This window comes from Macaca fascicularis, chromosome 7, assembly GCF_037993035.2.
Source record: "Macaca fascicularis isolate 582-1 chromosome 7, T2T-MFA8v1.1".
Classification (NCBI taxonomy): Eukaryota; Metazoa; Chordata; class Mammalia; order Primates; family Cercopithecidae; genus Macaca; species Macaca fascicularis.
Window position 1 is genome coordinate 94,589,875 of NC_088381.1, and position 27,030 is coordinate 94,616,904.

At 34.4% G+C, this 27,030-nt stretch overlaps 1 long non-coding RNA gene across 1 annotated transcript in view; it reads right to left on the reverse strand.

The window, feature by feature from the left end:
• Window positions 1-21,041, reverse strand: part of LOC135971659 (uncharacterized) — a 50,660-nt gene extending 29,619 nt beyond the window's left edge. Inside the window, exons 1-3 of the long non-coding RNA XR_010587908.1 lie at window positions 20,925-21,041; window positions 19,611-19,709; window positions 7,592-7,696 (exon numbers count right to left, since the gene is read on the reverse strand). This is a non-coding gene — a long non-coding RNA (uncharacterized lncRNA). The remainder of the gene's footprint in view (window positions 1-7,591; window positions 7,697-19,610; window positions 19,710-20,924) is intronic.
• Window positions 21,042-27,030: the final 5,989 nt, after the last annotated feature.

A 27,030-nucleotide genomic window follows, 5' to 3' on the forward strand; every position in this document is an offset into this window, starting at 1 on the left:
TTCTTAATAACATCTGGAAGACATTTCTTAATGTTAAATTAAAATGTTAGCAAGAAGCTTACACATGTATGACCTAAACTGGAAGCTAAGGAAGTGAGTCCCATTGCAGTGAGTAATATTTTGTGCATTGAAGTGAGGATTTATTACTAAACTTGAACATTCACAATGAGTGATGTCAACCTCATTGGCTGACATATCCAGCTATTTTTTTTGGATTTTCACTTAGCTATAAGTTGAATAAGAATTTTTCATACATCTTCTGTCAAGAAAAATAGAGTAATCTCATCAAAATTTGGCATAGCAAGAATTTGAAGTGTTGTTATTTTTTGACTATTATAGTAAATGAATGACAGAAATAATATATGTTGTCATGACTGTTTTATCTTTGCTTTTGAGGTAGGAAAATTTTCTTTTATAATTAGGTTATTTTAGCTAAACTATTTGCATATAATTGTTTGTACAACTGACTCCTAAAATACATTCAGGGAATTTTTAAGTCATTATTAATAAAAATGCTTCGCAAAGATACAGACATATGATGTGAACCCTCATAAATATCCTCAGTCTGTATCCTGATAAAATAAGCAGAGAAAGATTAACAAATACATAAACTTTACATAACATATACATAAATTTTATTTTTTAGCCCTCAAAAATCTATGGATATGCATTGTTTTTATGACAATTTGTATTCAGAAAAAGATGCTTTGAAAGGTACAGTTTAAACTGATGTTCCTATAGAAACCATGTTACCATAGAAAGTCACTTTCCTGACCAAAGATGTGATGCCTAACTTCTAGAAGAAATGATTACTGACACCACAGATAACAAATTAAAATAATATGAACTACCGTTTACTTGGAAGACTTTCCAAAGACATACACGTCAGCGAAGCAGAGTGGTGCAAGAGCTAATCTTACATCTAATTAATGAATTAAATAATCAATAGAAGTGAGTATGCAGGTCAAGGACAGAAGGTGGGGACAAGAGAAAACAGCCAAAGTTCCCCTGGGCGTGAAGGTCAGACAGTTTCCAAGATGGAGCCAGGACTTGGCAAGGCTTCGTGGAAGCAGCATGTGGGCAGACGGCATGAGACCGTTTACAAATCACTGCTGGTGGTGCCTTTAATATTGTAGACATTTTTAAATCTTCGATGCACCCATGATGTTGTAGATATGTATGTGTTTTAGAAAAAATACAGTGACATCTTTATTTGTCTGTATGTGTGATGATCCCCTTTTCTCTTTAACTAAATGACATTGTGATTTAGTTAGGTATTTTTCCGTTTCCATTTTTTTTTAAACTCCACAATACGTTTTTAAGATTCTTCCACAGTGTTCTCAGTAATCCAGTTCATTGCTTCTACTAGCTGCTTGATATATTAGGCTATTGATTTAATGCCATTTACTCTTGCCTCCATGGTATAATCGAGCTCTGGAAAGTGAGGTGTTTTTTTTTTTTTCTTTTTACTTCAATGAATTCCTGGACCGTCTTATAAACCTAACTAATAATTGAAAATTGTCTTACTCTTAATTCTCCTAAATAATATTGAAATACAGTCAGTCCCTGACTTATGATGGTTCAGCGTACAATTCTTTTACTTTACAATGATGTGAAAGCTATACACGTTCAATGGAAATTGGACTTTGAATTTTGAATTTTGATGTTTTCTTGGGCTGTGAATGTGTGGTACAATACTGTCTCTTGATGTTGGGCAGAGACAGCAAGCCGCAGTTCCCAGTCAGCCAGGCAATCATGAGGGCAAACGCCAGTACCCTATGGTGTACTGTGTTGCCAGATGATTTTGCCCATCTATGGGCTAATGTAGTGTTCTAAGCATAGTAATGTACGCTAAGCTAAGCTATGATGTTCAGTAGGTGAGGTATATTAAATGCATTTTCTACTCATGATATTTTCAGTTTATGATGGGCTTCTCAGGATGTAACCCCATCAAAAATCAAGAAGCATTTTAAAATAGGGACTATTTAAATAGAGTTTTAAAATATTTTGCAGCACTTGAAGTTACACAATTTAAGTTTTTAATTTACTGAAATTGATTTAGAACCATCTGCATAAGATCCACCTTGCTGGTCTTTTTTTTCCAACTTTTATTTTAGGTTTAGGGGGCACATGTGCAGGTTTGTTACATAGATAAATTTTGTGTTGCGGAGGTTTGGTGTACAGTTTATTTCATTACGCAGATTATGAGCATAACACATGATAGGTAGTTTCTGATCCTCAGCCTCCTCCCATCCTCAACCCTCAAGTAGGTCCTGGTGCATCTTCTGCTACCTTCTTTGTGTACAAGTGTACTCAATGTTTAGTGCCCACTTTTAAGTGAGAACATGTGGTATTTGGTTTTCTGTTCCTGCATTAATTCACTTAGGATAACAGCTTCCAGCTGCATCCATGTTGCTGCAAAGGACAAGATTTTGTTAATTTTTATGGCCGTGTAGCTTTCCATTCACTTTGTTTTTATATTACACATACAAACAAAAGCATCTCTAAATGATGTTTCTCAAGATACAAAATTAACTACAGCATGGAATCAACAAAGGATTTTACTGTAATCTATGTTTAGGAAACATAGGAGTTTACTTATTAAATATATTTGATATAAAAGCTGTAAAAAAAGAGAACAAAACTGTTAGCACTAGAGTGGTGCTTAAGAACATTGCCCTATAGTAGTTAGATTCTACAAACCCAGGTGGAACCTTGGTTTATATCTTGGCTCTAACATTTGCTACCTGTCTCACATTTGGCAAGGTTCTCTGCCTCTGTTTCTTTATCATCAAAGATTATTACTAAATTAAAATATGTTGCTTTTGGTAAAATTCTTAGAACATTACCTGATACATTATAAACCATACATATATGGATGATGAGTATAAAATCATTCACAAAAATACCTTTAACCTATTGTGGTTGATTCTAATATTGTTTTACTCAGTTTAATTTTCCTATGAACAATGATAGTCATATGTACTACATTGATATAATGACTCATGACATATAATTTAAAAAAATTAACACAGATTTTTATCTTCTTGGAAAATAATAATGTACAGAAACCATTTAAAAATGTGGAGATATCCTGCAGAGAGAAGAAAACCCTACTTATCATTTCTTAGACAGTACTTCTAAAGTTTACTTGTTCATAGAAATCCTTTCATCTAAACCAGGTTTAGCAGATCAAATTCTAAGATGGACTCCCCACAAGATTTCCTGCCTTAACCGTTTGATTTTTATATCTAACAAAATAGTATGCCCTCGTTCTGTTATCTTACACTTTAAAAGTGGTTTTTCGGATGTAACTAAAGTTATTGAACAGTTGACTTTGAGCTAATCAAAAGGGAGACTATTCTGGTGGGCCTAACCTGATCACATGAACCTTTTAATAGCAGAGAGTCATTTTTCTCTAGCTGGTGGCAGAAAGAAAATCAGAGAGATTCAAAGCATAAGAAAGATGTTGCATGCTGTTGTGTTCATGGCTTTAATAATGGAAGGAGCCATATGCTAGGACCAAACAATTGCCTTTAGGAGCCTCGGGTAACTCCCATCCAATAGCCAGCAAGGAACCGCAATCCTACAGTGGCAAGGAACTGAATTCTACCAGCAACCTGAGTGAGTTTAACAGTAGATTCTTCCCTACAGCCTACAGATTGGCTGATACTTTGATTTTGGCCTTGTGAGGCCCTGAGCAGAAAATCCAGCCATGTGAGCCCAGCCTTTTGAACTAATGAACTGTGAGATAATAAAGAGATGTCATCTTCAACTACTAAATTTGTGGTGATTTGTTACACAGTAATAGAGAATTAATACACTAGATCACAACTCCAAATCAAAATACACAAACAGTAAGAGAGTAAGTGCAATTTCAACATGAAAAGGAAGATTTAAGAGAGGACTTCATGTTGATTTCAAGTTTGATTAAGCAAACAAAACTGTCAGTTTGTGAAGGGGTAGCAGTGTTTTATACACAGTGTGTTTTAAATACAACACCCTATAAAAAGTAGCAGCAATGAAGCAAAAATAAAATTACTGACTTCTTTTTATGGACTTACTCTGTTTCTTGTGTCTGGAAAGACTTTTCTACTATTCTATCACCTCAAAAAGAAGTCCCATAACCTTTTAACTATCAAACCCTTACTCCTTTTTCCTTCTTCAGCTTGAAACAACCACTGTCTCCATAGATCTTTCTATTGTGGACTTTTCTATGAATAGAGTCATATCATATATGGACTTTTAAAACTGGCTTATTTCACTTAGCATAATGTTTTCAAGGCACATCGATCTTGTAGCATATATCAACACTTCATTTTTTATGGTCAAGTAATATACCATTGTATGGATATACCACATTTATTTATCTATTTGTACATTGATGAACATTTGGGTTGTTTCCATCTTTTGGCTATTATAAATAACTGCTATAAACATTTGTGTACAAGTTTGTGTATGAACCTATGTTTTCATTTCTATTGGATATATCCTAGGAGTGAAATTTCTGGATAATATCTGAATTATGTTTAATCCATTCAGGAACTACTTGACTTCACAGCAAATTAACCATTTTACATGCACATCATCTCTGTATTTCATTCCAGGATATTCTTATCCCATAATTTACTAACTAGGTTTCCTTTCTTTTGGAAGATTCTTAGTCTTCAATAAGCAGCATCATGACCTTTCCATGGTACTTTTCCATCTTGATGCAAGTGCAGTTATTCTATAGCTTTCCACCTTATGATCTCCATCCATTTACCTCCCTATCACACACATAGTTCTATAGCACGATCATTGTGTTAGTTCAGGTTTCTGTTCAGAAAAACCAAAACCATGCAGAAAGAGGCTTTCTACAGGAAATTACTTTTTTACAAAAACATTGCAAGCAGATTACCATTAGACTTTTTGCTATAAGATCACAAAACCCTGCTATTCCCAGGGCTACTTCCGCTGCCATCATATATGCTGATGGTAGATGACAAGGGATCAGAATGTTCAGCCTGTCTGAGGCGAAAACCTTCCTGTCAAAACTTGCTTGCCAGCCACCACTGCCCCGAAATGCCATGTGAAGGCAGCTAATTCACATCTAGAAACCCAGTTTCCAAAGGAGTCTATGTTGCATGAGTTTTATTCTCCTAACCTCTCCAAATAAGAGAGTAAAATGACGTATGATAAAACAAGTTAAAGTAACTACCAGTTTCTATGTAGTTGAGTTCATTTCTCTGTTTGTTCCTCAGTGACTTTGGAGTGTCTCATCCTCAAACTCCACATCCCTTCAGACTTGGCAATAGCGGCAGTTCTACCTTGGTCTGTTAAGAATTGTGCAGGTGGCGGTGGGGGAATGGGAGAAAAATGTGCCTCATCTTATGGAACAGTATCATTGACTAAATTGCAATTCCTTTATCTCCTCTCAGTCAAGTTGGTGTGTATCTGCAAAGGCAATAAAAAGGAGTTCTTACATATGCATATTCTGAAGAAGTATGTTACCCTTACTGAAAAACTTATTCCAATATATATTTGATCAATCATGAGAAAAATAAAGAGACATCCATAGAAATAGAGAATAAAGTCCTCCGGGTTGTTTTCTAATTTCCCATGTGAACGAAAGCTGTATTATTCTAATTACAGTGTTTGTTAGAAGGCAATTGTGTCGGTTTGAGTGCTTTGTCACTGTGACACTAATAGAATTCCTATCTCCAATTGGAAGGTAAGTTGATAGACAGATTCTTGCCTAACTTTTGGGCATTTGCAAAGTATCTACATATTCCAGGTTACAATTCTCATAGATATGCAGGAAGAGTTCAAAACTACCAAGGCAGACATAGAAATGCACCATTGAGCTCTGCTATTGAAAGCCTCTGATGGCGGCCCATTCTGATGAGACATTGGACTTCTCTAGTAGGAAAGTTTGGTTTGGGAACTCCTATCCTTCTGGCTGAGATTTTCTCAGAGCTGCATTGAAGTCTGAGACACTACCTGCCCCACTCTCTTTCTTTCCCTTTCTTGTCAAAAACATCAGATCTGCATTGCAGTCTGAAGAATTTCTCTGCCTCATCCTGCTTCCTCCCCTTTATCCTTTGCAGTTGTTTCCAACTGAAAAAATATCTTGAAAGTCTATTCCCATCTTGCTGTCTGCTTTTCAGATGACCTAAATAAATACTTTAAAAATTATAATTGGTGAAACCCCATGTCTACTAAAAATACAAAAATTAGCTGGACATGGTGGTGGGTGCCTGTAATTCCAACTACTAGGGAGGCTGAGGCAGGAGAATCGCTTGACTGGGAAGTGGAGGTTGCAGCGAGCCGTGGTCATGCCACTTCACTTCAGTCTATGCAACAGAGTGAGACTTTGTCTCAAAAAAGTAAATAATTTTTTTTGAAGACGGTGAACATGGTATTATCACCTCACCTGAGAATAAGAGTGAGATGAATTGAATAAATATAGAGAAGTGAAGTTATTTCAGTAAGAATTTTTAAATACAAAGTCATGTAGATTCTAAGATGAGATCATATTAGAAGGCAATTTAGAAATGGACTACTTAGAGAGCTTTGAGAAAAGAGTCAAACTCTAGGTACATATCAATAGTGGCTAAATCTATGAGCGTTCTCCTTGAATGATGAAACTCCATCTTTGTTTCAGTCATGGAATTGTGCTGTTGAACATTTTGTGTCCTGTCCAGGTCAAGTCTTAAATGTGTCAGCCCTCACTACAGATTAAATACACCCAAAATCCCTAATCAACATTAACTGCATGTGTTTGTAAGTAAAAGCATTTGTGTTTCAATTATGGAAGAGCCTTTATTATAGTATGGAGACTATCTGAGCTTACTTTTGTTATTTCTGTAAAAGTAAGTTACTAGCCCACATTTATCTATTAACTTTTTGCAATAATTAACGATAATTTGTGAGCTTATTAAGAATGTGATTGTTTTTTAAATATTTGGAAACTCATTCTTTCTACAAAATACTAATAGCTCAGATGGGAAATGTTTTGACTAATTGTATATTTTAAGTATAATCACTAAAATAAATCAAATAGATTTCAATTCATAAAATTTTTCATTAGATAACAAGGTTATAGTTATGTAAAGAATATAATTTCAGTGATAGGTTATATTTGTTTTTTCTTCCTATTCCCTTAGTTCATCTTGAAGTTCATTCTGGGTGTCTAACTGACTCCAAAGGCAATTTCACTTCATCCTCAGTTTTAGGAACTCCCAGGAACCAAAGCTTAAATATCTATTTTCTTAGGAAGGCTACATTTGTATAAATGTATTAAGCCTGATCCATCTCTGAAAGCAAATATAATTACATTTCTTTTTCCAGTTTGTAATAAAACTTTAAATAAAAATCTCTAGATAAAGGACATCCCCCCCGCCCCCGGTTAAAATTTGCTTTCTTGTTTACTTAACATTTGGTGGTGATGCAATGTATAAGAGATCAGCCAAAGAATGACTCTGTCTTTCTCCATTTTTTTTTCCCTTTTATATGTTGTGTTTCACATGGATGTGGGTATGGTATGCCACAGCAACATGCCATCTTGATTATGTGTATCTGTCAAGACTGTTTTGAAGAACATTCTCACCTCAGAGTTCTTAGGTCAGAACATTATATTCTTGGTATTTCTAGCCTATTTCTAGCCTTCCATCCATTCTCATGCAGATGGAATACACTTTGCTTTCTTGGTGATCTGTGGTAGAGAGGATGAGTTCCAGTTACCATGGGAAACGTATTTGTTTGTTGGCTTGTTTCTTGTCTTAATAGTGGTTTGTATTAAAAGTAAAATCAGAAAAATACATAAAAAATCTATTGAGATGGTGACAAAGATTATGAATCTTAACCTTCTTATAGAATACCCAAAGAACATATCTAAAGAATTTCAATAATGACCATAGGTTATGTCAAATAGTACATTAGCAATATATATCTGTAATAAATAATATTTTGATTATTTGATTAATTTTCCACCAGAGATATATATATGTGTGTGTGTGTGTGTGTGTATATATATATGTAATTTTCCTGCTAATATATATTGGTACCAAATCTATACATTTGAACTTTCCCTTCCAAACATTTTTTTATTTGGATATAGTTATTAGCAGTCATCTGTAGCAGCTTAGAGTGCTGGAAGACAGGCTGGTAGACATCAAAATAAATGACTTCCATGCCATTTATCTGAGATGCCCTAGAGGCTGCGATCACGATTCCCTTTGGCAAATAAACTAAAAGTTCTAGAATTTCAGACTCCTGTTAGTTTCTGCTACCACTTAAGTGTTAACTAATAACTAATAATAGAGCAAGCTTGACTACTAGCTTGGTGTCCTAAAACGTATGTTGGCCTGCCGGGTAATGTCCCTCCATTGCATCTTGTTTTTTCTATCTGTGTAGCCATGGAGAACACATGCCATAATTTACAGGGATGGTCATCTTATCTGTAAAATAAAGTGTTCCTATCAGATGATCCCCAATATTCTGGGTTGTGTTTCTCTGGTATTTTAATTAATTAATTATTATTACTGTTAATTTTATGTCTGATGAAGTGGTAAAAAGGAGCTCTACCTGCTTTGGTTGCCAACATTATCATGAATATTTTTAAATAGTATCAGAGGCTGATGAGTGGCTGGATTTTTTTATTTTGTTTTGTTTTTTGTTTTGTTTTGTATGAGATAGAGTTTCACTCTGTCGCCTAGGCTGGAGTGCAGTGGCATGATCTCAGCTTCCTTCAGCCTCCACCTCCCAGGTTCAAGTGATTCTCCTGACTCAGCCTCCCAAGTAGCTGGCATTTCACGCACACATCACCACACACAGCTAATTTTTGTATTTTTAGTAGAGACAAGGTTTCACTGTGTTGGCCAGGCTGCTCTCAAACTCCCTACCTCAGGTGATCCACCCACCTTGACCTCCCAAAGTGCTAGGATTACAGACATGAGCCACCATGCCTGGCTGAGCTGCTGTTTTTTATTCAAAAGTCTATAGTTGTTTTTCCCTTTTTTTTTTTTCTTATTTTCTACTGACTTCCAGGAGGCATGAGCGTGGACTGAATGGAATACTAAGATTTCTTCTAGTTCTATGATTTTATGAATTATTACTTGATAACTATATATTGGCAATGACATAGATGAGAAGTTTTCCTGATTTCTATTCCACTTTTTTTTTTTTTTTTGGCTTCTCTTTCTCCTAGGAAAACAATATTTTTTCCCTAGTTGACCACATCTTACTATAGTAAAGTATAATTAAAATATCCCAAAGCAAAGTGTCACTGGTTGCCAAGGCTCTTAAAACTGCTCAAACATATTTTAGGTCTGTAAAGATTATCTTTTCTCATTCTTCATACAACATTAAAATATTAATCCTGATCATAGTGTGAATGTATTAGTTTTAGTAGGAGTATTTTTAGATGCTTAGTAATTGGTTCTGCAAAGGATTGATAAAATACACTATCATATCTATGAGAATTTGAGAACCATAACTTTTCTTCCTGTTTTAAATGCATGCTTAGATAGCTAAAAATATTTTTAAACTGTTACTGGTCTCATTATTTTTAGTGAAAAATACACCTTTCTCCAGATACATATACCTTTATCTGGGAAATATAGATGGAATCAGTGATATATGTGTTGCTGAGCACATTATTATATCATTAATGCTTATATATTTCAAATTATATGCATATTCTCCCCAGGGTGATTAGATCCCTTCTACAGTTAGGGTAATGAAGGCTTTATTTGCCTGAGGGGACACAGGGAACCATTTAGGAGAGTGAGGCAATTAAGCAATTATATAACATTTTGAAAACATTCAATACTTTCCACCATTTGATTTGTACTTCTGGAGAACTGCTTTTCTCATACTAGCTGGTTAGAATAGTTAAAATCTTCACACCTGCCCCTCCCATCTGTCATTTTTTTTTCATGAAATTATACCTCATTTTACAAAATGTCATTTTTTCTGAGAAACTAATGCTTACATTGAATTTTGCAAGTTTAATAATAAAGGATTGGCATGTTTTATTTAAAATAATTAAAATTATTTTTTTAAAGTATCATGTGTGAAAGTAATTATCACCGCCAAATTGTATTTTGCAAATTGTGCCTATTTTATCACTACCATACGTTTAGGATGAAAAGAAAAAAAGTTGGGGGTGGATAATCTATCATAAAACAAAAAGAAAAACTCTTGAGTCTGTATTACTTTTTGTTGGGGAAAGGGCAGGTGGGAAAAATAGATAAATACAATTTACAGTTAATCCTAAAATCTCATTACAGCCTAAAATATCAATCTTAGAAATACAAAACATTTGCCAAAATCATTGTTAATATGTGCAACGCTACCCAAATTAAAAAATGCTGTTCTCTCTTCTGCTAGTCCTCCTTCAGTACAGATATAATTAGCAATAAAATTGAAGGCAACAAAAACAAGAAAAGACATAATGATCCTGGAAAATCCACAAAATGGATTATCATTTTCTAACAATTGTTAATAGACTGTATTTTTTATGTGGTGGTGTGATACCATTTTTTCCTTGCTTTCTTGTAAGTTAGGTACTGTGTTATATTTATCTTTGTCAGGGCACCTAGCATCTGATAGGAATTCTAAACAGCAAATGATAGTATAATATTTTTATTACCTATGCCTCTTAATAGCTCTGGCCAATAGCAAATAACACCATTTCCGCCTCCCAGAGGAGAAAGAGAAATACAAAAGGAGCTTAAGTGGATAAATTACATAGCACGGACACAGAATGTTTTCTAAATAAATGGCGTATTAAAATAGAAGTTGGCAGTCTTATAAAAAGAAAATAAAAGTTCTGATGAGGAAACCTGGGTTTGTTTCTCAGCTCTAACTACAAAATAAACATCCTTGAGAAATTGCTGAACCCCTTTGTGCTTGCTTAATGTAAAATGAGAGGGCAAGATAAATGATCTCAAAGCTCCCTTTCAGTTCAGGGAGACTGTGAGATAATATGGTACCTTAGGCTGACTTAGGACCTTGTCGGGCACTAGCACTTTAAGAGTTTTACATGGATTGTATAATCATCAAAATAATCCTGCATAATAGACACCATTGTTAGTTGCATTTTATGAAGAAAGTGAGGCTTAAGGATTGAAGTATTTTATACAATGTCATATGCTTAGGGAGCAGCCAAGGTGAAGTTTTCAACCAGGCCGACTGACTTCAGAGTCCACTGGCTTCAAGACAGTGCTTTACATCCTCCTTCCAACATTATTCACAAGCCAATCAAGACTGAGAAAGTCACAAGTGTGTGAAACCTGCATTCTTTCTGAGTTCATTTTCTCTGGTAAGATGGTTACTTGCCCATCAGTCTGGCTTATGCTACAGTGAAACACATTCTTTTCGGTTAATGTTTTTGTTTGTGCTCATTCTTTAGCTGTGATCAAGAGGGTGGCACATCTTCCAATAAGATATTTATTCTGTGTATTTTCCAAAAACTGGCCATGTAGTCCCTAAACATGGATCAGAGGGAGGTTCATGGAAATTATAAATGAACAGTCAGGAGAGAGTCTTTTGTGGCAAAATTACAGGAATGTCTCCTCAGGTCAAAGTCAAAGTAAGGATGAATTAACTCCCGAAGCAATTTTGAAAAGGTGAAATTCAATGATATTGCAGTTGTTGGACCAGGTGTTAAAATGTTATTGGGTGTTAATTTAATTTTCATCCTGTCAACACTCATCTGAACTGTAACAGCTGCTAAACACAGTTCCACAAGAGCAAACTATCCTCACAGAGGAAGCAGATGCCTAATCAATAGGGCCAATAGAAATGTATGGCTCAGCCAAGCAACACACACAAGGGGGAATGAATCCCATAGGGCTCTGTCTAACCTGAATGAAAAAGAACTTTAATGATGGTGAGACTATTGAAGCAGTAAGAACAGGAGACTGAAACTCCTGGATTGGCTTCCTATTGACTCTTTTTTTTTTTTTTTTTTTTTTTAAATTCTGCATGACCTTGGATCGGGCAATGCCTTAGTTTCTCTGTTCCCCTGAGCTTGCAGAGGCAATGCCTTAGTTTCTCTGTCCCCCTGAGCTTGCAGAGGTATTGTAGATGGAGTTTCAAATCTATTGCTATTTTTACTGCTATTATCATTTCACAGCTCTTGCACAGTTCTGAGTAAAAATCAGCTTTTTCTTAACAAAATGTAACTTTCTTGAGCTTCTAATGTTAAAAGATAATAATGATGATGTAGTAATAGTTAATAGCTGTCCTTCATTGCAACCTAGGGTGGAAAGGAATAGATGACTTTTCACTGAGAAAGAGAATTTTTAGATTTGAATACTTTGTTGAGCACTATAATTTAAAATATGCTAAGATATGTTACCTCCCCTTCTGGAAATTTTCAAACAGAAATTAGATTGTTATGTTTAGACCAAATATAATCATACCTAGAAACTGTGGTTCGATTATATAACCTCTTAAGGTCAATTATAGCATGCATTTAATAATTTTCTATAAGCCAGTGTACCTCATCCAGAAGGTCACCTTTGTTTATGCCTCTCATGGTTGGTTATGGATCCCTCTGGGAGCATATGGTGGTGTGGGGCTGAAATATTACCAGAAGGTTTGGAATTTTTTTTATTTTTAAAAAGAAGTTTTGCTCTTGTCGCCCAGGCTGGGGTGCAATGGCGTGATCTCGGCTCACTGCAACCTCCAACTCCCTGGGTTCAAGCAATCCTCCTGCCTCAGCCTCCCGAGTACCTGGGATTATAGGCATCCGCCACCACGTCTGGCTAATTTTTGTATTTTTAGTAGAGATGGGGTTTCACCATGTTAGCTGGCTGCTCTCAAACTCCTGACCTCAGGTGATCCACCCGCCTCAGTCTCCCAAAGTGCTGGGATTACAGACATGAGCCACAGTGCCTGACCAGGAATTTTTAATAAGTGAAAATAAGTTGGTATTGTTTTAAGGAAGCAAAATTAAAATTTTACATGAATGTTAAAATAATGCATATTTCAAATAATTTGAATGTTGAGATAGTCCCTTTGGCCTATGTACAGACACTTGGCAATTGTTCTTTCTTGAGGGGTCACCAGGGAGAGGTTCACTGTGGCTACTTATGTAGGATGTTCTATTGAAGGAGAGATTTTTCATTTTCCTGTACCTATTAAATGTTATACCAACCAAAACAACAACAACAAAACACCCGTCTTTGACTTAGAGTTTCACAGTGCTTCTCCTATTCCTCCTCTTCTGCTCTCTACTTCTATATAAAGTAAAATATTTAAGGAGGTATGCAGTAGATGTCATTTCAGAATATATAGAAACAATAATCCAGTGACTTTATGACAAAAAAAGATTAGTCTTGAGAAGGTAAAATAATTGTGGCATATGGCCTGATGAACTTTGTGTGTGTGTGTGTGTGTGTGTGTGTGTGTGTGTGTGTGTAGATATGCCAGTGTTTATTGGGGAGAATTCAAAAGGCCATCAGGTGCATATTGAGGATTTTGTATCATAAAATTCTTATTCTAAAATATAAATGCAAATAAGGGTGATAAGAGGAACAATGCCAACCTTTAAAAAGAACAATCATTTTGAAATGGCTCTTTGGAGCTCTTGTAGGAAAACAAACAAAAAAAATAAGGTCATGAATTATATTTCTTAGCATTTAATTGAAACTGGGGACAAGAGCCATCATTTGTTGTGTTTAGTATGACAACATACTAGATGGTTTATCTTTTCTGTTAGGTATTTGAAAAGCTTAAAATTTGGCACAGGGCTATAACACCAGGAATTCCTTCATTCCTACCTCTCTCATCTTTCTTCTTCTATCCCCTTTTCTCCTTACCGGTGGGAAATGAATTTAGATGAAACAATTTGATGAATGCATTTTGAGCAATTTCAGTGAAGAAATATGTACTTATAGGTTCAATTGGGTTTCTAGTGTGTTAACACATTATCAGAGTCATTTATAACCTGTATTCTTATGACTGTAAATTAATTTCATTATATAATTTATATAAAAAAGATAATAGATTGATGCATGTTATTATTTCCTTACCTTCACTAATTAGGTTATTACTAAATGAGATCAGCTAAATTCTGAAGCTTTTAATGGAAAATTGATGTAGCTATTGTGAGCCCTGGAAATCTTATTTCTTTGTTCTGTCACTATAATATGTGTAGAAGGATTCATCACAAAAACTTGATATTTAAGTCAAATTAAAGGGCATTTTTTACTGTAATGATCAACTTTATGCAATTTATAAAAATTTGTTTTTAAAAACAAAGTTCATAGAGAAATTAGTATTTCACCTTTTCTCTTATAACTAGATGGCTTCTGGAGAGACAACTGCTTACAACTTATTCACTCTGTTCTCAATGACTTCAGCGCAATGAATAATTTCAGGGGCCACTTTATCTTGACTATGCTGTTTAGTAACTAGTGTGATTGTTTGTAATGAAAGGAGAGAATGAAGAATATAAAAAATGAGAAACTAAGGAGGAAACAGGGAGAAGGTTAATAACTCGTTCTGAAAATACCTGTAAGATTTAGCCATGCCCTAAAGTTTTAATAGGTTGGGCCACATTTTATTCAGGAATTTAGTGAGGAGCATATTAACTACCAAGACTTCATTTATTTTCATATATATTATTTATTTGAGATTTGGGGATTGTTCTATATCTTCTGATATGATATTATGATAGTGTGACTTTCGCTACTGTTGTTAGACAAATACTGATTGCCATTCTTCCAGGGAACCTCAAAGAGTTCAAATATGCTACTTAGTATATGCATTAATATTTGCTCACTCTTCAAGTGTATGCTCAAATTTTATTGTGGCTTATCTTCTCTAAAAAAATGGGTAGGTCTCCACTTTTCTAATATGTATAATGAATTATTTAGTGTTTGTCTTCCTTGATGCACCCCCATGCTTGTCACAATAGCTGGAATATTAGGAATTGAATCGGATAGAAATTCTCAAAACTCCTCTATATTTATTTGAAAAAGCTTATCCACATTTGTTAGTTGGAAGAAACCAACACAAAGAGATTAGAATTTGCTCATGATCTCTTGAATCTCTAGAATCCTCATTTACTGAATTTTATTCTAATACTCTTCTTGAGGTAATACTATAATCTTTAAAGTTAAATGTAACCTATGGCTAATGAAAGCTGAAAGCTAAGGCATACATCTAAGCACAAGCCTAGAATTAAGAAAATGCTAGGTCTTACACTAATCCTGCTACTAGTAAGTTCAGAGAAGTTACTTGTATAAGTATGTATATGAATTATCCCCTGAAAAGTTGTTTTCTTGATGTTTTTTAAATTCTAACAATGTTATACTGAAGCCGTTTTAAAGTATATTTTCAAGAGATGTGTTACAATATGGTCGTTTGAGAATGTGATACATTGCTTTTGCTCATAACACTTATCACTACCTTAAGTTAAACTATCTCTCTCTCTCTCTCTCTCTCTCTCTCTCTCTCTCTATCTGTTGAGGAGCTCCTCCTTCTCTTTGGCTTCATCTAAAATGGAAGAGCCATGACAGCATGAGAAGGACTTTGTCTATGTTTTTCGCTGCTGTATCCCTTGACTAGGAACAGTCCCACAGTGAGCAATGGTTCATAGATAGCATTGGGTTTGTCAGTGAGTGAATGAACCATAAATATACGTCATCAGCACCTGCTCTGTAGCTTTGTCTCAGTCTTAGTGAACTCTATGACCTACGTTAAGTGACCTTATCGATAGCCTTGAACCACAACTTTAATAACAGTTCCGGTAGTATCTTTACTCTGCTTTTGGCTTTGATTGTTTCTTTACTCGTGTATTTTGTCCAAATGGATTAACTATTTGAATGTATTTTTGCTAAACATTAATGTAGAATCTCCTTAAGGTTTTGGCATTTATTGTTGTTTATAGGTAAAAATTTTTGTAGAATAGACAAATCAAGGACAATGCCTTCTTAAGATGCAATATTCAAGTTCAGAAATGTATACTCAGATGATCTTGCACAGGTCATCTGCTTCTGAGGTTTACCTCACCAGTGCTAACTGAAATGGTATGAATATATAGTACTTCAAATAAAATGATAGTGTCATGAACTAACCAGTCTCTGAGAAAGATATTTTTTGGAACAGCCATCACTCAAATATAAATGAAATAGCTTACTCTAAGGTGTAATTATTACTTATACTGTAATTTAATTTTGACTTCAAATCCCAAGTCTGAGTATCTTACTCATCCTGGATGTTTTAATAGTATTAGAAGTTTCTTAGTTTCCTAAAAAGTAAGACTTTGTTGCACATGCAGATATTGAAAATTTATTTAATAGGCCAAGTGACTGAATTGTTAATTTCTATGTTTTGAAATATTACAAGAATCATGTAAATATGGCATGTTTCCAAGAGTGAATTGGGAATAGATTTTATTGAACAAAATCTATTCAGAGTATGTGGCTGCTCTGTAAATCCTGGACTATTGTAGTAGAATGTGTGTTGGTTTGCAGATGTAAGGAAAGAAAAATCACTGCTATGCTATGGTAGTAATAAGTTCCTAGAAGGAGAGCAGGCTAAACATAATTTATTGAAACTGCCCTCAATTTCTAAAGACATTTCTGAATTCCATTTAGAACATAGTCATTGATTACAAAGTGTGATTTGAGAAGGCAAAAGAGGCCAACTTTCCTGCAAACAAATTAAGAGATGCATATTGACTGCAGGAAAGTATGTCATCACTGAGAAATCGGAAGCAATGGGACTTTAGGAAATCAACCAGCGGTCCAGTCAAATTAGATTTTTTTTTTTTTCCTCATACTTGCTGGAACCCTATGTAGAATGTACATATTTTCAGCAGACACAAACTTTTAATTTTTTTAGTAAACTCAGTTCAACAAAATAAATAGAGTTCATTCATATTGCATATTTTCAGAGCCCTAATAAAACACAGAAGTCCCTTGGAATCCTATGTAGGTGTATATCATCTTATGATAATTTTTGTCCCAGTAACCCATTTTTCTTAACGGTCTAGTTTGAATGCCCCTTGGGAAGATATGACTCTAATCTGAGACCAATAACCAGCTTGCCACATTTATTTTGACCCCTTTTGGGGACTAAAAAAAGTGCGTATCTTTTCAACACGTAAAAAGACAGTAGCACTACATGCTAGTCAGTTCTACTTGATTCTCTGTGCTTATAAGGTCAAGGTCATTCTCCTTTCTGAAATAATGATAGGAGAATATTCCTAAAAGTAAAAAGTCAAATAATGGGATCAGTTAGATCTCAAGCATATAATGATTCATGGAAGCATATGTATATCCTCACAGAGTTTTTTTTTTAAGATAATAAACCAGAGAGTTTATAATAAATAAGAGCAATGTATATCCCAAATTTATTATTTTCAACATAATGATATAGAATATTTTCAGACATCTTTAAAATATTTTTAGATAATTGAAAACATATCCTCTAAACATATCAAACTAGGATATGATTGATAAAATGGGGTTGAAGTGGATCTTAAGTCAGTCTTAACTACTTGTGTGTTTCATTGTGTACTTGTGTAAGGCCCTATGCTAGCCACAAGGAAGGATACAAAAATGCATTTAGCACAGTGTTTATTCTCAAAGAGGTTATCCTCTAATACCATGTGCACTTAACACAATCTCTGTGGAAATTTTTTTTAGAGAGTTGAAAACATGTCCTCTACATATATTAAACTAGGATACATAAAAGGGTTGATAAAATGGAATTCAGGTGAACAGTAAGTCAGTCTTAAATACTTGAGTTTAATTCAAACTTGTTTAAGTGTATTTCTTACTAGAAAAATGTCCACTTTCTTTCTCTAAGTGATCCAAGACAATAAAAATGAAAGTATTTCAAAAATACTTTTAATTTTTCTTCATTTTACCAGATATTGTTAGGGATATTAAAAACAGAAACAAATAGTATAGATTTTAGGATTGTAAAACAATATATGCCAAGAATGAACAATTTGGATAGCATGGATTTACTCAAAGAAAATGAAGAGCATTCATAATTCCATCACCCAATCATGAACACTGCAAACACAGAGATAAGGCAGTCTTGACTGCCATTGCCAAAATGTCTCCAGTTTTGTTTCAAGATTACAGAATGAATGCATACTGTAGCTTTCCTTTTCAGCTTCAAAACCTTAGCAATGGAAGGTATTATAAAATGAATAAATGCATACATATACATAAACATGTTGATAAAAGCAGTGAGAAAAAATTATAATTATTCCCTTGAAAAAATTATCAAGAATCAGATTGAAGAGAAAAACACGAACACAGCAATACATGGGGCGGGGTGGACGTGCAGGTGGGGAGTTATGAAAGGTGGAGTTTGCTCAAGGAGGGTTCCTCAAATAAGATCGTGGAATTGCCCTCTTCATTCCCGTCTTGGGAGATTTATCTGCCCCTAGGTAAGAGCAGTGAGAGTTTCAAACTTTTTTTTTTCCCTGTATGTAAAAATATATATAACTATATTTCCAGAGTATTTTCAAAATAAAAATCATTATAACATACATACCATTTTTGTAACTTATCTAAAAAATTATTGTTAAAAAACAACTTGCCTACAAAATCATAACCTTCAGATGCAGTGTAATTTATTATGTAAACAATTACATCTTTCTCTGTTTTAAACGATGCTGCATTGAACATCCTTATGGTAAAATCTCTTATTTGCCTTTTTTCAATACGTGCTTTGATAAATTAAATTTTTGTATTATTTTATAAGTAAAAAGTTGGGATTTTGATTAGATTTGCTTTAAATCTAAAAATTAATCTGTAGAAATGTCTTAAATCTTTACAATATTTAAACTTATGTATGGTAATATCTCTTTATTTAAGTGCTTATATTATTCAATACTGCTGAAGTTTTCTTCACTTTAATCCTAAATATTATGCATAAGTATGTTTATGTTGTTCATAATTACAGTTCTTTTTAATTTTCTAAGATATTGATATATATATATATACGAGTTACTGATTTCTGCATGTTTATTTTTAAGTATTTTAAAAATTATCTTGTTAAATTTAATATTTTTTATTTGACTATACTCATTATAATTCTTCATGTACTTTCAGGTTTTTTTCTGATTGCCAAGTGTTCTTTTCCCCCCAACAGGCATCCTGACTCAAGCTGTATACATTTGCAATATCTGATTTTTAACCACACACTCTTCATCCTATTGACCCAGAGTGAAAATTGATACTCTTATCTGAAGGACTGTTCCCTTGAGTATATTTAAACCAGACCAATCTCTGTGTTTAATCTGGGTTCATCAGGAACCATTAGCCTTGATTGGTTTGTTTTTCTCCCCCTCCATCTCAGGACTTGATTCTATTGAGTTAACAACTATTCTCCCCAGAGAACAGCTACCGTGAGCCTGTTTCAAGTAATTCCAATATCTGGCTCATAGAAATTGAACTGATCTTTTTTTTTCTTTAGTTTTATGTGAAAAACTGCTGTAATGAATTCTGAATTTGTTCAAATCGTTGAAGATCTGTGAAGACAAAACATTCACTCAAATCTCTATCATGTTAGCATGTTATTTATCATTCCTCTGTTCTTCGTTGTTGAATAATGCAACTCAGTTAAAAAGAATAAACATTATTTACCGAAGACTCATATGTTGATATCCAGTAAATCCTCATTAATCACAATTTGACAAGCTTGCAATTTCTGGTATTTCAGGAAAGAACTAGGTATATGTTTATCTGTGCAAAATATCAAAAAATGCATTAGTAAGCATTTTAGTAATGTAAATAAGACTGTGGAAGAATTATTAGAGCAAACTATATTTTGTTTAAAATATTCTGGCATAACACATAACTCAGAAAATAAGACAATCTATCGAAGCCTTACAAATTACAATCTGTGAGGCCCATCATAACTTTCATAAGAATGCTTAATTACATTGTGCTGCTAATATAAAGAACCCATCTCTAAATACAGTTAAAACGTTCATCCCGATTTTCAAACATAATTTCAAGGGGGATAATAAGTAGAAAAACTATTGGGTTATTTTTCAGATCATGTAGTGCTACCCCTACTTTTGAATATCTGTGACTCATGACCTCAAGTAAATATTTTACCTCTTCTGAATCTAATTGCTTATCATTTAAATAAAAATACATCATTGTGCATATTTCATGGAGTTGCTAGTGAGCATAATGAGCTTGAGACTGAAAGTGACCTTGAAAATTATAAATCAACAAAATTCTAAATACTCATGTTCTGGATTACTCTTATTACAAATTTGCAAAATAATTTCATCGTCAGTTTTTGAATTCTATATGGCAAGGAGCACAATAGCCTGTGCTAGCTTGTCTATAAAAATCGTAATTGGTATAAAACAGCTTTGATAATTGCCTCAGCTACAATATTCTGAATAATTTTCAGTTTCATTTAAATTTTAGAACAAGTGGTTATTCATGAATAAATATTACTGATATATCTTGAAAGAAATAACAAGATTCCTTCTTTAAGCTCTTAAACTCTTTCCATTCTGTAAATTAAACATATCAGTAATAGTTAAGAGAGAATCCTGATACACCATCATTTACCACTATACTATTATAGCACAAATTTTGGATGTGACAAATTTTAAATTAGTAGATGTTATTTTCCTAAATAAACAAAAGGAGAATATAACATGAAGCAAATTCAAACTACATCTTTATAAGACGTTTTATAGACATGTAACATAAAGGCTAATACTAAGATGTCATTAGTTAAATGATTAAGTTTGGAAAACTTATTATTGATGACTAGTATTGCAAAGCGTTAAAGTATTAAACATTACATCTCCTTGTGTCACTAGGTACTTTCCTTCCTTATTCCAGGCAGCAACACGAGAAAGCATTCATTATTTTAGGGGAGGACAGTCTCAGGAAAACATCAGAACAAAGGCATAGACCTAAAATTCTTGCCTTTTACATTTGAAGTGGTTCTCAGGTAATAGACAATAAGATTTGAGAAAAACAAGCAAACAAACATGATCACACACAAGGAGTTCTTTCCCAAACTACACTAGAACAGAGACTGGAGAAAGATTATGACATCTGAAGGAAGGAGTTTAGCAATCCAGAGACTGGTATGGGTTTCTTACTCTCTCCTCTCTTACTTGAGTTAACTCTAAACTGATGGGGACAAAGTGGAATCCCTTAATAATTTTAGAGATCTGCAGTTAGATAAAATCTGTGCTGCTGACGTTCTATGTTCCTTCTTGGCAGTAGAGGATAAAATGAAATGGCTAAATCAGTTCTGCATGCACCAAAAAGACTTACAGTATAGACATAGTTTTTCTGGATAAGGTTGGCATAGCTTTGCCAGTCAACTTGGAGGAGAGTTGCAGTAGTATACGTGGCCTGAATAATATGAAAGACCACATGAGAACTGTACACCTCAATTGACATAATCATGAAGGTATTAATTCCAGAAAGTAGATGGAGGATATATATTTAGTCCTCTATGTCACGATAGGCATGTAGTGATGAAGGACGAGATGCCACCTTTCACCTCATGTCACATTTCACCTCAGTGACCTTGGCATTTATATACAATACAAGGAAGAAAGGGAAAGGGAAGAGGAATCCTCTAGACTGCTTTGAAGTGGCAAATTATGTTTCTGTTCTCCTGAGCAGAATGGAGTTAGGGTTAAATTAGACTCAGTTGTAGAAAATAAAAACTACATTTTTTCAAAATTAAGTTTGAAATTATTGTACCAGATACATGGGTCTTCCTATCATGATGATTGTGTTCTCTTCCTAACATGACATTTGCCTTAGTAACTCATTGTTATATATGTAAAACACAAAACAGCAAGATAAGGAAACTGGTAAATTGCCTCAGCTTTACAAGTTTTCTCCTTGTTTTCCTTTGACTTACGCTGAAGTTATCTGCAAGGGATGTCCCGGTTCTCTCTAGCTTCTCTAGTTTTAATGTCAAGCACAATTTATTTTCTTTCTGTCTTCTTATCCACTTGAAGTGGTAGAAAGAAACTTTATTCACAAACAAAATCTCCCTAGGTAATAAATTTTTGGTTTAAAATACTTTTAAACATTGGTAACTCCTAAATTTCTCTTGACAAGGAGCTTAGGGGCAGTAATCTGGCTGGAAGTGGTGACAGTGGCTGCATTTGTAGAAACTGTCACATTATGCATTATTTGGAGGGAGATAATGGGAATGTTAACAACGTTTACTAACCATCCCCACAACAGCACCCACAGATCTGATCTTGGTGATGCAATCTTTACTGATAAGCTATCCTTGTATGCTCCCTTCTGCTTATTGCTTGCATATTTTATTTTATTGCTTGTCCATTTGCTTTAAATGTGGTCAAAAATTAGATAGAGATGATGACTCTCAGTGGTTTTATGTTGAGAAATAAGCTAACAAAAAATTCATACAAAATCATTGGATGTGTTAGAACTTTTATGTCTAGAAGTCACAATAGCAGAAATAAGAATTGAAACCATTTTGATATTTCATTTTTACTTTCAAGCTGTCTAAATTATGTCCCAGGAGGAATTTTGGATCTACCTTTCACTGCTCTTCAGTGCCTTGTGCATTCCCAAATCCAGCTCACACCCCTTATCCTTCACTTGAATCAAACACAAGCATATCAATGCATTTAATCTTAACATGGCAAGACAGCATTCCCCTATTTCTGTGCTTGTCTTCTGTAATTCCAATTCTTAGGCAAGAATATATAGTAAGTTCTAGAAATCACGTAACTTAGTGAAATGGATTTAACTCTTTAAATGAAAATACTGAGGATTATGATCCAAGTAGTAGAAGTTCACCAACCTGTACAAACAAAAATATTCATATAATAAATATCTATTAAATATATGCTAACAAAAGAGCACTGTTCTAGACATAAAGATGTGATAGTAAAAAACACTAACTCTCTCTCAAGATGTTCAGATTCTAGTGGAGTGAACAGACAGCAGATAATAAGCTAAAAAATAGCCACGAATCATATTGATCATTAAGACTGATCGTCAATGAATGTCCTTCTAAGACGTCAGCATTTAAGCTTGTTCCTAAATAATAAAATGAATATAACCATGTGAAGATTGCGTGGCAGAGCTTTGGTGGCAAAAGGAACACTAGATGACCAGAAATTTCAGTGTTTCAGGGCTTATTGGATGAAGGTGATAGCAGCATGAGAGAAAAGGGTTTAGAGAGGTAGGTGTGGGCTGATACTATGGGTATCAGAGAAATTAGACTTTATTCCAGCAGCAAAGGGAACCTATTGCAGGGTACCAGGAGCATATGGTGATTTGTTTGATGATTAAAAAATATTATTTTTTTTATAGTATAATACCAATGATGAAATGATGTGATATCTGGAATTTGTTTAAAAAGCTGTTGGGGAGGTAAAGTGAATGAGGTTTAGTGAAACACGATTAGCCATGAATTTGATAGTCATTAAAGTTGGGCACATAGAATTCATTATACCATTCCGTCTACTTTATATATAATTGAAAGTTTTCATAATACAAAGGTTTAAAATTATATAAAAACACGACTTTCCTCCAGTATAATAAGCAATCCAGTGCCCAGATTTGACTCGGTAAATACTAGCCTTTACTGATAGGATACACTGCTAGGGTATAGTGCTTGGGAACATAGACTGGATAATAATGAAATTTACTGCGCTAGGAAAGACAGGTCAGTGAATTGCAGCTTCGAGGGGGCACTGGAAATCAAAGTTTCAATTTTGGACATGGTAAGGGCAAAATGTTTGGTAAACATGCAGGTGGAGTTATCAAGCAGCTCTAATGTCCATATGAACCTTGAGTTCAGAAAAAGCGTAGTGCTGTAGCTGGCATTGTTTGTTCATGAGTATTTGTCCCCTTCCCTCCCTTTCCACATTTATATACAGAACGTGCTTCCTAGCCCACACAAATGGCTTTGGGTAATAGAATATGAGCAAACTTGACATTTGCTGTGTGTAAGAAAAAGCTTTAAATTGGCTTGCATGTTTTAGTTTGGCCCCTTTTTCTTGCCCTCCACCATGAAAGTGGTAAGTTCCAGTGATTCTCTGATCCTTAAGCCTGGTATCTGAGATGAGAAGACACATGACACTGAGCTGTTTGAGTCAAGGCCATTGGAGTTGTAGCACTGGAGTGCTGCACACAAGAAACACATGTTGCTGAAATCCACTATGTTCTATTTATTTGTTATCCTAGAAAAGTGGACTTAAACAGTCAAGGAGGGAGATAGAGATAGAGGTTTGGAAGTCATTGACTTATTGGTTGTATTTAAAGCCATTGGACTAGATGAGATGATCTAAGGGAGATGATAATCTAAAATTATTTTTTCTGATATGGAAAAATGGGCTCAAAAAAACCAAAACAAATCAGCAAACAAAAATTGCCCTAAATTAAGAAGTTCTAGGAAATATATGGGTAGAACATTAATTTTCATTTCCATAACATTTGAGTTATATTTCAAAAATTGGCAAATGAGTACTTTAAATAAGCATTTAAGAAATATTTGTTCTTGATTTATATGCCAATCAGACCAAATGTGAAAGGCCTTACTCAAATTAAATATCACCATGAGAGAGAAATTCCTGATAATTTTTCAAGTTTTAACAATGTAGCTGAAACCGGAGAAAGTTATCGCTTGGAATGAGTTGATCTATTCCATCCTAAAATAAGTCACTTGCTTTAAAACATAATAAATATGATTTTAAATTGTATCATTTCCTGGTATCAATTTCCATCATAAAATGTATTAAGCTCTGTTTTAATTAGATGAAATAAGGCATTTCTAAATTGATGATAAATGTTGCTTTAAAATGCATATGACATTGCCCTGGTGGTAATTTGTTAAATTATTATGAAAATTTTATACTTCCACAATAATTTGCTTTTTATTTAGGGTAAGGGTTCTACTACCCACTCGCTCTCCATACCCACTCTTTCTTCTCTCAGCACCTGCATGGACATCCACACACACTTGTGTTTTCCCTAATCATGAGGATCCCAAGCAAATCATAGTCAAGGTAGCTTGGTGGGGTTAGCAGAAAACTATTCTTCTACCAAACACATCTCTTTAGAATTTTCATGCTACATTATTTCCTTTTGAGTATGTTTTCAACTATGGTTTTAAATTTTATTATTATTAATTAGCATGCCTCTTTAAGGCATTCCCTCCCTTTAATCATTTTTATAACATAGATTGGATTCTTTTTATTTCTCTGTTTCCATGCAGTTTATTAAAGTCCCAGGCTTAATACTAAAATGTGGTTTTATACTGCTATAATGCATCCTGTCCAAATCTATTTGACTAAAGTGATGACTTGCCTCAATCCTTGTTCTCACATACAAAACTATCGTAAATATTTCATTAAGGTAAGGAGAGATTGGGGGTGACCCTTGTGAATTGTATATTTTCAGCTATTCAACTATTTAGCAACAATTGTAACTGCTATTTTTAGGCTTTTACTATGCTTCATATGTTATTGTAAGAGCAACGTGTTATTTAATCCCCACATAACCATATTAGGTAGGTTCTGGTAATATTTTCTTTTAATAGGCAAAGGAGATAGCTAAGTAACTGGCCCAATGCTACATAGTTACTAAATGTGGAGCCAGGATCGAAACCTTTTTCTGTCTCATGCTAAAGCCTGAACACGTAATTCTGTTACTTACAGCCCCCTTATTAGTTGGCATAGTCTAACAGTTCCGTGAAACAACCTCCAAATCTCAGTAATTTAGCAAAGTAGAATTTCATTTCTAGCTCATATCACAGTTCAATTAAATGATTGGCATGCAACATTTCAGGCTCCATCTATCTAGTGTCTTTGCCTTCCTCAGAACTGCCCAGTACAACATGGTAGCCATTAACCATATGAAGATATTAATTAAAATGAAAATTTCAGCTTCTCAGCTGCAGAAGCCACATTTGAAGTATTCAGTAGCATCATTTGCCTACTATTTTATTGATGTGTAAAGTTGTAAAACATTTCCATCATCACAAAAATCTAGCTGGACACTCTGAACTGGAGCCTCCGGGTCTTCCACTAGGACCTCTGTTTCAAGCCTGCAGATGAGAAAGAGAGAGCATGGGAGATTGGTAGGGGGATTTTTGTGAGCCAGACTGAGTCCAGTATATCATGTCTGTTCACTTTCCATTGGCCAGAACTCAAATAAATGGCTGCATCTAAATAAAAGAGAAACTGGGAAATGCAATCAAGCTATGTGCACAAGAACAAAAGGGAAACGGCTGGTGAACAACCAAACCAGGTTCTGACTCATAGTTACACTAAATATCTCTCTTCTCTAAGCATTCATGGAATACTTACTATACATCCCTATCTAAGCATTTGAAGTGCAGTTTAAATCCCTCACAAGACATTGGTAAAGGTTAGATTATTGTTTAGATAATGATTACTGCCTTACCACCCTAACGATTTCCCCTTACTACCTCATGAGGAGGAGTTTCCTTCCACATCTCCTTGATGTTGGGCTTGGCATATGACTTGGTTTGGCCAATAAAATGTGAGCTGAAATGACATTGTTGTATCGAACTTGAGTCACTAAAAAACAGTACATTTCACTCTTCAATCCCCTGGAAGCTTGCGAACTGTATTATGAGAAAAACATGTCTCCAGGTAATCACTGTCCTTCTAACCCAGGTCCCAGAAGGCTACATATGGAACTGATCTGGACTTAATCTACAAGATAGATACCCCCAGCTAACCTGCAAACTCACACAGTGATGAGTGAGAAAATAATGCTTCTTCATCTATGCCTGTGTGATTTAGTGATTCTGCTATGCAACAAAAGTTAATGTAATTTTTTAAAGCAGAAGCTATTGTAAAGAAACTGAGACTCAGAATGGTTAAGTAAAGCATCCTAATTCACATGATTATAGAACAAAAGAACTGGGACTCAAACTAAGGCCCTCTGATTTCAGTACACATATTTGTAACTGTTATGCCATACTGTCTCCAAGTAAGCATATTATTAATATTATTATCAGGTACAAGAACATATTATGTAGAAAATGCCAGGG